Below are 15,823 nucleotides of genomic sequence, written 5' to 3'. Positions count from 1 at the left end.
CGAATATGCGGAAAACATTGACAAACCTGAGCTCGCCGAGAGTCGCGTATTTTGTTCAGCCTTCTGAGCAAATTATACTACTTTAGAACAATTCGATCTGGGCAGGTTAAACCTGAAGTGGCCACCTCCCCGAAGACGACACCGCCTTCAGAATGGAGTATGACCGCGTCTAGTGCCAAGCGTATCTGCGAAAAGAAGATAGACGCTGAATAACGCTTACTCCTCCGTCATCAGGCATAAAATATATTTTATTTTTCGACATATATGTATAATATACAGCCGGCTGCTGGAAGAGTCGTCAGAGAGTTACTGCACACGTTTAGCTGGTTCTCTCTATAACGCGAGGACATAACCAGGGCAAAAACACCCTATTCGAGTCTATAGTTGGCATAATGCTAAGGAGCATCCTGTCTTATTTCATTGACAGTCACACGCTGGAGTTAGGGTGACTAAAAGTATACCTACAAAAATAAATAATACGTATGCCTTTCTCACTAACAGTCAAACACGGGTACAATGACGACCAAAACATTTTAATAAAATTAAACAACTCCTAACGTTTAAAATAATCGCTCTTTGTAACAGTAGCTCGGCAAACAGTGGCCGTTGTCATAACGATCAAAGCGGACAAAATATCGTATTACCTAGGCGAACAGCGCCACTTAAGTTGGTCAATGCACGTCGTCAGCTAGAATAAAACGCACAGGTTCCTCGCGAAATATCGCGGCGGTCAAAAACACGTGGGTAACGCTGTATAAAGAGCTATATGTAAAGGAGTAGAATGTACAACAAACAAGTCTACAACTGGGACGAAACGGTCGCCCCATAAGGTATACATAAACTACTTGGTTGCTCGGACGAGGCATGCATGATGAGAGCTGGCGCAATCTCAGTGGCAGGCACACGTCGTCGTCAAAAGGTGGTGGATAAAAAGAACGCCTTCCCATGCGGTGCCCGCGGATCGTCAGGTGCGCGTTGAGGCTCGTCAGAGAGGCCTCAGAGTCAATCTGAAACAGAAAACCCGTAGAGGACACATTCAGAATGGTGTTGCAGGCAGCACTCAACGGCGTCCGTGGTATGTACAGCTGCAGACTGGCTGGACTTTGCCACATCGAACCCTGGGCTCTGGCACATCGAAAAATGGCCTGATTTTGTAGGTGTGCTTATCTCGGCATCAGGCTCAGCGGGACTGTAGTCTCCCAGGCTGTCCTCACTGACTAACGGCTGCAGCCCTTGGTGAATAGAGCGATGAGTTACAGAGTAAAGCAGATCCCCCCCCCCCCCCCCCGCCCCCCCTTCTGGGTGCGCAATACTGACAAGCTGCAGCTCTCTAGATTCACACGCTTATAAAGGGGATAAATTTTCCGTCCGTGACGGTCGGTCAGAGCCCGATTACCTAGCTCCGATTCTTTCAAGAACACGTGCGAGTTGATGAGGACTAAGATTATGTAGGAAATACGTTCTGTCCTCAGACAAACGCGCCAACGCTTTTGCATGCAGGTGTTCAGGCACGCTTATGTTCTAGTCGAATTGTTTAGCTGCATGGGCTGTTGCCTTCTTTAAACCATACGGCGGCACTCGTGGGGCTCTCAGACAAGGCTTATTGCAAACTGCAGCGACAGCTAGCTCTCCATTCTACTTCCCATCCATACGTACCATTTAAAGTAGGTCCTGTGATCAATGCACTACCTTCTGCGGCTCGCAATGTCAAAACACATGGCTGTCGTCAAAAGGGTCTAGTTGCAGGTTGATGCGGCCTGCTAGGAACTGTTTTGAGCCTGAAAATAAAAGAAGCAGACAGAACACAGTTCTCAACGAATGTTTTACGCATTTTAAACTGACCATATTGTTCAACAATTACGTATCACGAGACATTTGTTATTAGTATGCAAAGCTATTCCTCATGTAATGCCCCCTTACGATAAAACTTAAAGGTAATAAATTGAACTGAACGTGGCAGAAAGTTGGTAAAGAAACAAAACAAAACACACAGAAAGAATTTTTACTTTGAAACGAGCCTGAGCCAACGTGACTTCAGCAAGCAGAATTATGTAGACGCGAGATGTTTTTCAGCGTACTGTATCCTAAAGTAATTATGTAACGTAGTGGAAAAAATAACCTGAAATATTGAACTTTTACACTGACGGTCCCTCCTAATTTTGCTCGTGACTGTACACCGGAGTTGCACGAATGGTCGCGATTTTCGGTTCACGAATTCAGTCATGATTCAAGAGAAACAACAGCTTTGCTCCCTAGGGTTAGCAAAACGAAAATTCGAGCGAGTTGGTGCATTTTTTTTTTCTTTCGAAAAATTCAACACCCTTGCGACAGGGGAAAAAGACCACAGTTCTTTCTTTGTCCTCTGTTGCAACACCGTTGAAGTTTTCGAATAGCTTTGTTCCATCCGTAAGCTCACTGCAGGTAAAAATGCGTGACGCAGCAGCGGTCGAAGGCACCTGCCAATTAAGCACTCATGCGCAGTCTTGTACAGAGCGAAGCACTGCGCGGTACGCAAGAAGGCGCAGCGGCCAGGATAGACAGTGCCTGCTCAGAAGCCCAGCCACAAGCGCGTGCAAAATAAAAAGCATGCACTTTGTCTCATATCAACTATTTTCTAACTTCGCTTTTAACTGTTGCGCAGGACCGCTTGAGTGCTCAACACAAAGATCACTGCACGTGAGCAAATATGTCGAATACTTAAGCGCTAGAAAACACGGACAATGCGAAGGAGACAACACATGCGCATGTGGTGTCTCCTTCGTGTTTGTGTTTTCTAGTGACCAACGTACCAAGTATGCTATTCACCATCGAGATAAAATGAAACCTGGCATGCGCATACTTCGACACACACACACACACACACACACACACACACACACACACACACACACACACACACACACACACACACACACACACACACACACACACACACACACACACACACACACACACACACACACACACACACACACACACACACACACACACACACACACACACACACACACACACACACACACACACACACACACACACACACACACACACACACACACACACACACACACACACACACACACACACACACACACACACACACACACACACACACACACACACACACACACACACACACACACACACACACACACACACACACACACACACACACACACACACACACACACACACACACACACACACACACACACACACACACACACACACACACACACACACACACACACACACACACACACACACACACACACACACACACACACACACACACACACACACACACACACACGCGCGCGCGCGCACACACACGCGCGCACACACACGCGCGCACACGCACGCGCGCACACACGCACGCACACACGCACGCACACACGCGCGCACACACGCACACACACACGCACACACACACACACACACACACACACACACACACACACACACACACACACACACACACACACACACACACACACACACACACACACACACACACACACACACACACGCGCGCGCGCGCGCGCGCGCGCACACACACGCGCGCACACACACGCGCGCGCACACGCACGCGCGCACACACGCACGCACACGCACGCGCGCACACACGCACGCACACACGCGCGCACACACGCGCGCACACACGCACGCACACACGCACGCACACACGCACGCACACACGCACGCACACACGCACGCACACACGCACGCACACGCACACACACACACGCACACACACACGCACGCACACGTGAGAGCACACAAAGGTGCCTAATTATACAGCGCCACAAAAACCAACGAGTATAGTATCTTTCAGAAAACATCAGCATCATTGAAATTAAGCGTCAAAAGCGAAAATTAAAAATGCGGCGTGTAGGGCGAATGGCACTCCGTTAATGCGCGACAAATAAAACAGTGGACAGACACAAGGATGCAACTACAAAGCAAACAAGAACGTTGCAATATGTTCGAAAGGGGACACCTCACAATCAACCTAACTCCAGAGAAGTGAGAGTGCACACCCTCCTAACTCCAGAGAATTGAGAGTGATCGGCCTTTTTTCTAAAGGGTGGTGATGTACGTCTAATAAATAGCGGGGAAAAAAAAAACGAGGAAGGATGACACTTTAATAACGAATGGCGGAGAAATATGGACGCAGCCCTCTTCGCCTCAGGCGTTTGACTCATACCCCGCTTAGGCCAAAGAGCCTCCCTTACGCAACAGGCACTTTTATTTATCACCGCAATTATTCTGCCCCGCTAACACTGAAATTGCGTACGTGCAGACAACCCCAAAGAAATACAGATTTACGAGAAGCAGGGTCCTATTTTTCTCGGGACAACGTTTCACTCAGGGGAAACATACCCTCCATCGTTCTTGCATAAAACTTGCTCTCCAGCAAGCGAGAAATCGACAGCTGCTTTGCGTTCGGTCGATGTCTCCATGTCCCAAGTTAACGCTGTTGTCCTAAATACACAGCGCCTTACCCATCACGATAACATTTCGACTTTTGCATGCCCGTGTTTACTGGCAGGCGATGCAGTAAACGAGAGAGAAAGGGAGAAAAAGCTCGGAAGGTTGCATGGCCTAACCGTCTGAACTGATTATTTACAAGCAGTGAAAACATGAACAGCGGAGGACGAGAAGAACAATAACACAGAGGCACACAACGAGCAAAAGCTCCGTTCGAACTTTGCGGACCCGTGGGCTTGAACCAAGACCACTCGTGGCAGGGCACGATGGAAAGGAAACGCCCGAGGCTCCGTCTACGAGGAGGCATTACCCAGGCGGTGGCACTTCGGTGCCATGCTGCGCTCCCACCGGATGCGCAGCCGGTTGTAGATGCCGCACATGCGGGTGGTCTTCCACAATTTGCGAAACGCCACACAGAGGAAGACAAAAGACGAATACAGAAAGGACTCGCAACATAAGGCGCCGGAAATCGGTCCCCAATTTCCCGGTATGTTCCCACCATGCAAGCGATCAGTGACCCCCTACGCTGCTTCACTTGTCGGCTTTCCTGCCAACCGGCAGTCGCTGGATGACATGGCGCTCAGGCCACGACTTCCCAACTCTCCGTCCTCGTGCGTTTGAGAATAAAGACTGTCCTGTATCCGTTACTGCACCAGGCCATCCGCACACGCCGAGCTCCTTTTTCATCGTCCACTCGGCCAGCAGGACACACGCCGGTCCGACACGATCGTCGGACTTGCAGTGGCGGTGCGGTGAAGCGTTCACAAACCGCTTTATGTAAACCGCCTTATGTCTTCTCTTTCTCCGCCTCAGTTAAAGTACAGCGACAAGGTGCCACAATGAAGTTTCAACCCACCGCCGACTAACATACGCTGCCCCATGGACAGGAGAAAAGGAGCTGCGACCCTGCGAACCCGCACCTGAGGCGGCGCGGACACCATCCGGGCGGTCGTAGCCGCTGCAAACCAAGGATGCTCCAACAGCTGGGCCGCGCTCGGTCGGTGTTCGGGGTTGTTCTTCAGCAGCTGGCCAACCACGCTCTGGGCATGGTCCGAGACGTGCTCCCAGGCCTGGGGAGATAACCGGGCGTTTTACACGTGCCACATATCTGAATATGAGTGATGATGACTGGTTGCTGAGGCCAATTAAATAGCGCCAATGACAAGGTTAATGACCAACATGGGTTTTCAAGGTGTCTAATATTGGTATTCGTCTATATGTCCAATAAAACCTGGTGAAGTGTACAAGGAATACAATAATAAATGTGATTCATGCACTGTTTCATGGGAGTGGATAGTGCGATGTAATTTAATAACTAAAGTGAAAAATAAGGACGAATCATGTTAAAGTTAAGTCATTGCTGAATCGAAAGTAAGCTTGTGATAAGCTGTTCTCCCAACAGCCTAAATGCACACCGTTTATACAGCAAGGGGAGACGAAGCTCTGGATACACTGCACATTCAATCATGCCCTCAGCTCCCAGGGACAGACTGATGTTGCAATGGAACGCTGTGTCGATGAAATAAAGTGATAATATAGCTCTAATAGAAAAAAAAAAGAATATAGAACACGGTCAAGTTTAAACATTAGGTGATCCCCTAAAATGAACTTGGGACGACCTATAATATGATTTTTGTAGATGTCGAAGAAAGATTTCCCAACTTTTCCTGGTGCAGAGCATCTCAGAAGGACTTGGAACATTGAAAAGATAGCTCCACGCTTCGAACACTGAGAATGTCGTATACCGGTGCAAATGTATTCTTATGTTGTAAACGAATGGGTCTGGTCTCAGAGTGCATCCGATAACTTGTGTGTGCTCGTGTTTTGTTTTAATTACGTCTCTGTTGATTGTGTACTTGCCTACTCGGCGAAGATCGGAAACCTTTTACTAATATGGATCCAATACGAAAAGAACTCGGGCAGCCAAAATGCACTCGACGCGACACACACACACACCAATGACTTCCGAAAAGTTTCGACTTTGAAAGCCAGTCGAAAGCAATGCAATGGAGAACAAAAAGACAGCTTAACCGCTGATTAGCAGCCGGCTACGTCTGAATAAACCGTCTACCGAAAGAAATCAGCGCCATGCGTAGCCAAGAGAAAGGAAAATCTGAAAGCATGCTGACAAGTCGCACGGACGCAAAAGAGGAAAAGCCAAATTAGATCACACCGCTGCAGACCATGCATATATATATAGTTTCCAACAGCGTCTATCTAGACTAAGACTCCACCACCAGCCAGGAACAGCGCCAACGTGTGTATTGTCGGGTCAATAGCACTCATAATGCAAAAACAATGCTGTCTGTTGTCCGTATTTGTGGATAACAGTCATTCTTGATTTAAATTAGTGCAAACTTTAAGGCATCAGATAATGCAACAGTGACAGGAAACAATGCTGTTCTTGGGTAAAAAGGAAGAAGAGAGAAGAAGCGGAAGGCAGAAAGAGACGAAGAAAGACAGGGCAAACGTTAAAGAGCAGGAAATAAAAAAAAAATAGTAAAGGAAGACAAACACAACGAAAAAAAAAAGGAAAAAAATATAGGGAAGAAAGAGGAATGAATGGTGAAAAGAGAAAAATGAAGACTTAACTCATTCTGAGTAAAGTTTCCGTAGGAGAAAAAAGGCATTTTTTTAGTGGTGTCTGGAGATGTCAACCTGACAATTTACTTGACAAGGTATACCCCCGATGAGGATGAGAAAAAATAAATCGAAAGGCATTCATACAAAAATCCAGCACACGCACAATGCCCGCCGACACGCAGGGTGCGTTGAAGACTAGTGTCCTTGAGAAACTTTGAATGCTCTCTTTTGACTTAACGCCGAGACTGGGTCACACCAGGATCCAAGTTGATTCGCCAGGCTGAAAGTAGAGTGTAGATGTAGACCTGCAGTTCAGTTTTCAATCCTTCTGTGCGATGTAAAATTACTGCAGCTGAAGGTTAGTAGTGAATTAAGGTTTTCTCCTCGCACATCACTTGCTGAGCACACCAACTGCTGGAGTTTGAGATGGTGTCAATGGCTCAGAATAATAACAGACCGCCTTATGTAACGCGCGGGAGCCCACAGAAACGTTACGCGAGTTAAAGTTATGCTGTGCCAGCGCTTATGATCCCTATGCATGACAGTCAATCGATACTTAGACACTATCAGGAAGATGGTGGAGAGGAAGATGGCCCTACGCCATGCAAAAGGAAAATATTATACAGGTAAAAAAAAACGAGCAAAATCTATTATATTGTTACGTGGCGGCAAGCGATCACAACAGGAGAACAGATGACAGAAAGAAAGGACAGAAGGCCCAGCGCGCGCTCCTGCCCACGCCACTGCCCCCTTCTTCCTCCTTCATCCGTAACATGACCCGGGCCACCGAGCGATCGTGCCGATCGTAGACGAGGAAGTTTACCGATGATGATTCCATGACGTGATGATGGGCGTGTCTAGATGCTTGAAGAGCAAGAATTTAGAATAGAACGGTTTGCCGGTACGATGTCTTCTTTTCTATTCCCTAGCTTTTATTTTCTATTTTTAATTTTTCCGATGTAGTTATACATCTTAAAATCTAATACCTCTGCACCCCAATTCTTGGCCGATCCCCCTGTGTGGGTATGTGCCATCACATTAGAGGACAACAACAACAACAACGATGTCTGATGCGTGGGTGATCCGCCTTTCCTAGAGCTGTCAACCATTCGTCACCAGAGTCCATGGGACCGATGGCTCGAGGTCTCGTCGGGCAGCTTGGGCGGGGGTTGCGTGTTCGTGTCCATCGGTTCCTTCGGGTCATTCGGGTCTTTCGGGTCCTTCGTCTCGGTTCTGATTGGTCTGCCTGTTCTTGTCTTCAGGTCCGGGCTGGGGGCTGGGAAGTGGTAGTTGGCCAGGTCTGGGCTGGAAGGGCTGGGGCGAAGCTGCTCGGCGATGTCCCTGGTCCCTTGGTTGATGGTCCCGGCTCAGATGGCGTCGATGCTCCAAGGCGAGGATGGGGATGACGTACGCCGCACCTACAACCAAATGTTACGTGACGGCAAGCGATGACAACAGGAGAACAGAGGACAGAAAGAAGATGCTCGATGGTCGTGAGATGACGTTTAATGAATCTGTGAGCGGGCCTAGCGCAAGCGCTCTTGCCTACGCCACTGCCCTCTTCTTCCTCCTTCGTCCGTAACATTATCACACGCAATACAGAAGAATTTCGGATGAGAACCAAGGAAGAAAAACGGATGAAGTGAGCGCGTTAAGACACGGCGCACCAACAGCTCTACTCCGTCATGTCAGGCTAGCTTTTTATAAAGTTTTGGACACGGAAAGCCGGTCGCGTGTACAAGGTCAGCATACATTCATATTTTCATGAATGTGGGCTCCAAGGAGACGCCATTCGGGCAGCGTAAATATCTGCGATTTGCAGCGTCTGCCAGCGCACTGATCGTATACGTTCAGAACTGAGCCCGTGCCTCGGGAAACAAGAACGTTCTCCGAGGCACTCCAGTCGCAACCGTCCCGCTTCCCCCGCAAAAGAGACGATCAGCTAAGCGTCACCATCCAGTCGTCCCGGGGGAACATTCCGTGATCACGTTACCGGCCAGCAACATAAAGAATCGCAGCTTCGGTTCCTGTGCTCTCTCTATATAGGCTCCTTGCCACCTAATCACGTAGTCTGGAAAGCGTGGGAGTGGTTTATGCTGCAGGAGCTCGTCTAGCCTATTTTCTGTGCCGACGAAAGTCGCGCGGCAGGCGGTGTACGGCATTGCTGGTCTTGAACTTGATGCCGCACGGTTGCTGTGATGCTCCATCGATGCCGAGGTGCCGCCAATTAAGCTTCTTTTCAGAACCGGTTACGCTAAATGAACTGGAGAACTAGAGGGCTCTCTTGCTCAGTCAAGAGGGCAGCATCGCACGAATATCCACGTTGAGGAGAGTACGGCCATCCTCGGCAGTATACCCGCAAGCCTCGTGACATGCTGGCCTCTTACTTGGAGAAACACTAAGAGGAAGGGACGAAAAGGTTAGCTGAAAATTAATTTCCTCAAAGGCTATATCGAGAAATGTTTGAAGGTTTTTGCCTGGTGACCTGTAGATCGGAGAAAGAATTAGTTCAAGACTATTGACCCTGGCGAGGATGAAGTAAGCTTTCGAGAAATTGAACGTTTCATCTAGTGCATTTTCTGACCGGCATTTATAGTTAGCTATACGGGGTTTTATGGGGGGCAACAACGGTTTTCATACGCCGGACCGGCATTTATCTGCAGGGACAAAGAAAACAGCAGTGCTACAGAGTCCGCGATATATTTATCGCGATAAGGTGCTGTAGGCATCAATGATACTTCTGCGAAGCTTGGACGTTATTGCCGGGGAAGTTTTGGCTTTAGTGATCAAGAAACGTACGCGCGCCAACGGTGGCCGGCAGAAAGGAAAACTTGGACGGCTGCAACAAATGTGGCAGTCAAGGACTACACCTTTTTCGTTAGCGCGGACCAAAGGGTGGGATGTTCACATGCGAACTCGGTAAACACAGGCAAATTTTCTGCATACGGTGTTCTAAGTACTGTGCAATGAAATATTGAAAATGACTAGCCACTAGCGACAACAGGCGTCAAGAACATCCCGTTAGATGAGGTCCAGTGCATGTATTCAGGTGTCTTTACAGCAGTGCCACTTCGTACCCACGAGACTTGAGGCAGGCTCGGTGAAGTAAATCAGACCGTATGTCAGACACTCCCTGACGCGCGATCTTCCGTGCAGCGTATGTACGAAAGTACGAGAACGTTTGTGCGAACACAGTTGAAAGCCGCCATTCCCATCGATTGTGTGGCTCAGTGGATAGATGCTTGTTTTCGAACATGTAAGACAAATATACGTTCAAAGTTACTGAAATCTGATTAACCGTAACGGCTCCGGTCTCTACTACTTTTTTAATTCCCCCCAGACTATAAGAGTAGTCAACCAACGCGCGGAATGCGTTTGAGGCAATTAGATGGCGACTTGCCGCTCTTCAGCTAGCTAGTACGCGTAATGATCGTGTGGACAAGCCCGCTCGCTCTGGACTTGTTCCGGTGATACGACAAATATGTGGCGGTTTTATCAGAAATATTATTTACGTCATGGTCGAGAGCATTAATATAGCTTATTTCGTGCGTCTTTATGGATTAGAGGATTTTCATGTGGCCACCGCAGAGTGATGAGGCTGAGTCTCGCGAAAGCAAAGAGTGCTCGAGTAATTTGTTTCCAGAGGTTTAATTTGCGGCTATAGTGTTTGAGACTACATATAAAACGATTTATTAACGGAAAACTCAAAAAGCAAAATAAAAGCTAAAACGAAGTAACAAAACCAAGAATATGCGTTTTATGGTCTTGCAAACACAATTCGTCCACCTTAGCAGTGCAGTAAGTAGGCAGTGGGTCAGTCTCGATCTTAAGGCGATAAGTTCGATATCTATCATGGCAAGGCGATTTCTTTCTTTTTTTTTTTTTTTTTTGTCTGCTCCCGCATTTCATCCACCGTAGTCTGGGCAGTACCGGATGGGTTTTCATTCTAGAAGATCACCCTTTGCGTGAACAAAACAACCGTTGTACTGCATCTTTGCTGAACCAGATATCGAAGTGCGATCTGTGCGTTAGCCCATCATTGAAAGTGTCATATGGTTCAGAAAAGCGCATCGTGTACTTCCTGACCAGCCAACATGGATTGGAGTGCTTGATGAACTGGTGGTGCAAAAATTTTAAACCTGCCACGTCAGTAAATATGTTGCTGACGTGCTTTGCCATTACGCTTTGTACCTATCCCATGTCGCTAATAAAGAAAAATAGGAACAAAACAACCGCCTCTGTAGTGCAGAGGCAGCGCGCCAGTGCCATAACTTGAAGGTCGCGAGTTCAATCCTCACCCGGGGCAAGGCAGTTTCATTTTTTTTTCAATGGACATTAGTAATTGGGTTTGCACCCTAGGCTTGGGCTCTTTGCGAGAACAAATCATCTGCCTCTGTAGCGCAGTTGGCAGCGCGTCAGTGCCATAATATGGAGGTCGTGAGTTCGATCCTTACCCGGGGCAAGGTGGTTTCATTTTTGCAATGGGCATTAGGTTTGGTTCCTTTTGTGGGGTTCAAAAACCTCAAAGCGACTAAGGCTACGAGAAACGCCGTAGTGGAGGACTCCGGAATTTTTGACCACTTGGGCTTTTAACTCGGTTTGTACTCTAGGCTTTGGCTCTTTGTGAAGACAAATCATCCGCCTCGGTAGCGCAGTTGAAGAAAACAACAACAAAAAAAAAAAAACATGGTCTATTGTTTCTGGCTTCCTGCATATTAAACAGTGTGATCCCCAGGGTATAAATAATCCCTTTTCCTCCAAAATGTTTTTACCGGCAAGGTTCCGGTGTGCAATTTAAAAAAGAAGGTTTTTGCTCCTGGCGTCACCTGCATTCTTTTTACCCTTTTTAAAACATCTGCACCTGGGCCTCCACTGTACATCATCATCATCATCATCATCATCATCATCATCATCATCATCATCATCATCATCATCATCATCAGCCTGATTATACCCACTGCAGGGCGAAGGCCTCTCCCATATTTCTCCACTTAACCCGGTTCTGTGCTAGCTGCATCCAATTGACCCCTGCGAGCTTCTTAATCTCCACTGTACAAGGCCCTGTACAAAGGCACTGGGAACATAATGTCACACAATGCACGGTACAATTTCTTTAGTTTTGCTGTCGCCAAACCATCGCTTGAAATCCGCACTGAAAGAAACCGCACGCTTGATACTTCTCTATAAAAGCCCTTAATCCCTGCGGAAAAATGTTCAGTTGACATAACGTACTCCGGGAGCAGCCGCCTCAGTCTGAATTGGCATACGGTGCGTAAGAAAGGGTCAGTCGTGTCTCTCTAAAAAAAAAAAAAAAAAAAAAAAAAAAAAAAAAAAAAAAAAAGAAAAAAAAAAGGAAAAGAAAAAAAAAAAAAACGACTGACCAACTGTCGCAAAAACGGGTGGCCCAATCATAGCCCACCATCTTTTACTCGTCTGAACAAGTTGGTCCGGCTGCAGAGCTCCCATTCAGACACCCAGACAAATACGGCGGAAGTCCTGTGCAGCTTCTTAATACTTACACGTGAACAGTGCAGCACCTGCATAACATATCAGAGCTTGCTTATAAAGAACAAGTTGCAAACTGTGGCCCTTGCAAAAATAGATAGGTTGTCCCTCTCCACTTTTCAGAAGAACCTGCCCTCTCCAATACTGTTCACTGTCACGGTAAGCCATAAGCGGAACTCCCAAGTACCTGTCTGGTATCGTCATCCAGTTCACACTGGCCAACTGTTCAGGCGTAGACGGCCACCTTCCGTGCCAAAGTCAGAGGCATTTTGACGAGTTAACTCCACTACCGGGGACGGGACTGAATTCGCGCACACACTTCATAGTTTGGAATATGCTCCTCTCGTCATCGGTAAAAACAGCGATGTCGTCTGCATACGCTAACAGCTTTACTTCGGCTGCTCGTACCTTGAATCCCTGAATGCTATTATTTTTGAGTATTTTCAAACAAAGGGTCTCTATTATAGATACAGAAGGGGTATATATTTGGGATGTATTACAAAGAACGCTAATGAAAGATTTGCTGCTAAACCCGCATGGCATTCGGTACTTATGCATAGGAAGTGAGGATGGGGTACTATTTGATTTAATTATGCTCATGGCCTCCACTGTATATGGCGCTCAAGAATGGCGGGTTACCATTGCGATAAAGATGCACGGCCTGCCAGAATTTATTTTCGGGAAAGCGTTGACAGGTTTTTGGCAATCCAGAAAGCTGCTGCTGAACCTCCCGAGTGGCTCTCAAGGCTAGAGCCTTTGTTGTGCATGCGTGAATTTTAGTGTGTCATATGTAAATAGCGTATGTAAATAGCATTTGTGATTTTTGTTGACTTTGTTCTCATGTCAAGACCAGGCAATCAAGAAAAAAAATAAGGCCTCGGTAGCGCAGTAGGCAGCGCGTCAGTCTCATAATCTGAAGGTCGTGAGTTCGATCCTCACCCGGGGCAAGGCGGTTTCTTCCTTTTTTTTTTTTTTTTTTTTGCCATTGGGCGTCAGTGACGGGGATTTCCACCCTAGGATATGGCCCAATGATAGAACAAATCATCCGCCTCAGTAGAACCACATGTACAACGTACGTTAAAAAAAAAACTTCCACTTTTGGTGGAGCGTTGATTAAAACCATTTCAAATTTTCAAGGTCATCCATTATACAAATCCATTCGGGCTGTTCCCTTTGGCTATCGAGGACATCTGATATAAATCTTCATGAAAAACCGCCTCGCAGGGCGAACAGCCACGCTCGCGTTTCGAACTGCCATTCGCACATTCAACAGAATGCAGTCCCAGTAGCATCGTCATCATCATCATTATCAGCCTGACAATACCCACTGCAGGGCGAAGGCCTCTCCCATATTTTTTTCAATTAACCCGGTTCTGTGCCAGTTGCATCCCAGTAGCATAGACATATCCAAAGGTACGCTGTCCTTTTTCGAACAAGGTATAGGAACCGGATACCATGAGACGACAACGGGAAGTCATTTTTTTTTTTTTTTTTTTTAAAGTTCGTTAGAGGATGTCCCATAGGAAAGTCGCGTCCCAGCATCCTAGAAAGGTGTTCAGTGGTGTCCGGTTTCCTACAGAGAAGACAATTTACAGACCAAGGAAAAAAAAAAAGCCCTTTTCTTCCAGCGAGTGCTTAGCCGTCTAGTCAAGCCGGCAATAAAAAAAAAAAATCCCCTCGATAGAACGACCGAAGTGGATTTGTGTAATAGATGACCTTGCAAATTTGAAACTGTGCTGTGTTGTTTTTTTTTTTTTTTTCTTTGGCGCATAAGCAACTAAGGACATCATGCACCAAGAGCAAGGTTAAAATTTGTTTTATGAAAGAAGGGGAAAACGGGTGTGTTAAAGACTAGTTTGTTCAGAAAGTCACCTCCTTTAAGGAAACTAAAAGCACTTGTCTACTATTGCGCTTTCTCCTAAAAGTAAGCTGGGGTGGAAAGGAAGGTGGAGTGGAAAGCGATGGCATGATTGTGGACAATAGTAAAATGCTTTCTCCGCAGTGACTCAAGTTTTGGGCATGTAATTAGAATGTAGTTAACTCCTCTCCGCATTATTCACAAGTGGGCTTATTGTGCTCCTTTAGTAAAATGTGTGTCCTATACGGAGACGACATAGTGTCACTTCTAAGAAGCGCTGTGTGCTCGATTTCCATTCTTCTATTACAGGCGAAATTTATTATTTTCTTCATTATTCCACATAGACTGCCACTTATCTTTCTGTTTACACTTGATTGGCTTCAGGCGGAATGCTGACTTTCTCAATATTTTTACTGCGAGCTTGTGCGGCGCAATTGTCCGCTTTCTCATTGCTGTCAATTCCTACGTGACTTGGCACCCAACAGAATGTTATGTTATGTCCCTGTGTTGTTATCTTTGTTATATTGTGTATTATATAGCCAACTAACAGCATTACTGCATTTCTGGAATTCGGAACTGCAAGTACGCCCAGCGAATCTGTGCAAATAACGCTATTCTGACTACTGGAAGGCGCTATTCTGAAAGGCGAACACCCTTAATGGCTCATACTGTCGTCAACAAAAGCTGTCCGCGTGAGTGACCTGATTGGTCGACAGAGAAGTGATGTCACCAGCAGCCAAATTCTTGTCTAGCGTTCCTGCCATCTGCAACCTCACACTTGAACGCGCGCCAAGGAACGCCACGCGACAGACGCGATGGTGTACCGTCCAAACGCACACTTGTCGGAGAAAGTGTGACAGGTACTGCGCCTTTTCTTTCCAAACCAATTATAATTATATGTAGCGCTCCAACGAACATCAATAGAAGGCAAACAATGAGAGGCAAATAATAGGAGAGGAAGAGTAGGCTTTCGTCATTCCCTCTGAAGAGACATCTAAGAGTCCCTCTTCTCTTTTTCTTTCTGAATAATTATTCTTACACCGTGGCCGTGAAAAACGTACGAATGTACAAGAAAGAAATAGGAGAAAGAAAAAGTAAGCTTGAGGTTACCAGTAAAAACAAACACGGAGCTGCCATGATACGCGTGCGTGCCGAGGGTCCCTGAAGTGCCCACTAAGAAGTGACGAAAAGAAGTACGCGACTTGGAATGAAATCAAACAAATAAAGTACAAAAATGAGGTAACGAATGACACTGACATAATTCAGTCAACTTTTGTTGAGCAGTACCGGGAATCGCTTGGGCGACAACACATCCAAGAAGAGGGATTTAGAAATACAGGTGTGGACAAAAGTAAACCGAGCACTCTCTTTTCTTCAAACATTTTT

General features: G+C 46.7%; 1 long non-coding RNA gene and 1 other non-coding gene across 3 annotated transcripts; one reads left to right on the top strand and one right to left on the bottom strand.

Annotated features, from left to right (window-relative positions):
- Positions 1–235: 235 nt before the first annotated feature.
- On the bottom strand, positions 236–5,999 carry LOC146203085 (uncharacterized). Of its 2 annotated transcripts, none has more exons than XR_014702332.1 (3): positions 5,348–5,999; positions 1,657–1,778; positions 236–1,007 (listed from the first exon to the last, which is right to left on the bottom strand). It is a non-coding gene; the product is annotated as an uncharacterized LOC146203085 (long non-coding RNA). The 2 variants fall into 2 exon arrangements; XR_014702331.1 differs by having other exon boundaries at positions 5,412–5,995.
- A 7,454-nt stretch (positions 6,000–13,453) lies between these two features.
- Positions 13,454–13,526, top strand: TRNAM-CAU (transfer RNA methionine (anticodon CAU)). Its single transcript has one exon. It is a non-coding gene; the product is annotated as a tRNA-Met (tRNA).
- Positions 13,527–15,823: the final 2,297 nt, after the last annotated feature.

The sequence above is a fragment of the Amblyomma maculatum genome, chromosome 1 (genome assembly GCF_055883805.1).
Source record: "Amblyomma maculatum isolate TAMU_Amacu chromosome 1, ASM5588380v1, whole genome shotgun sequence".
NCBI classification, from domain to species: Eukaryota; Metazoa; Arthropoda; class Arachnida; order Ixodida; family Ixodidae; genus Amblyomma; species Amblyomma maculatum.
The sequence above is the reverse complement of the archived record's forward strand: the minus strand, read 5'-3'. Positions and strand labels throughout refer to the sequence as shown.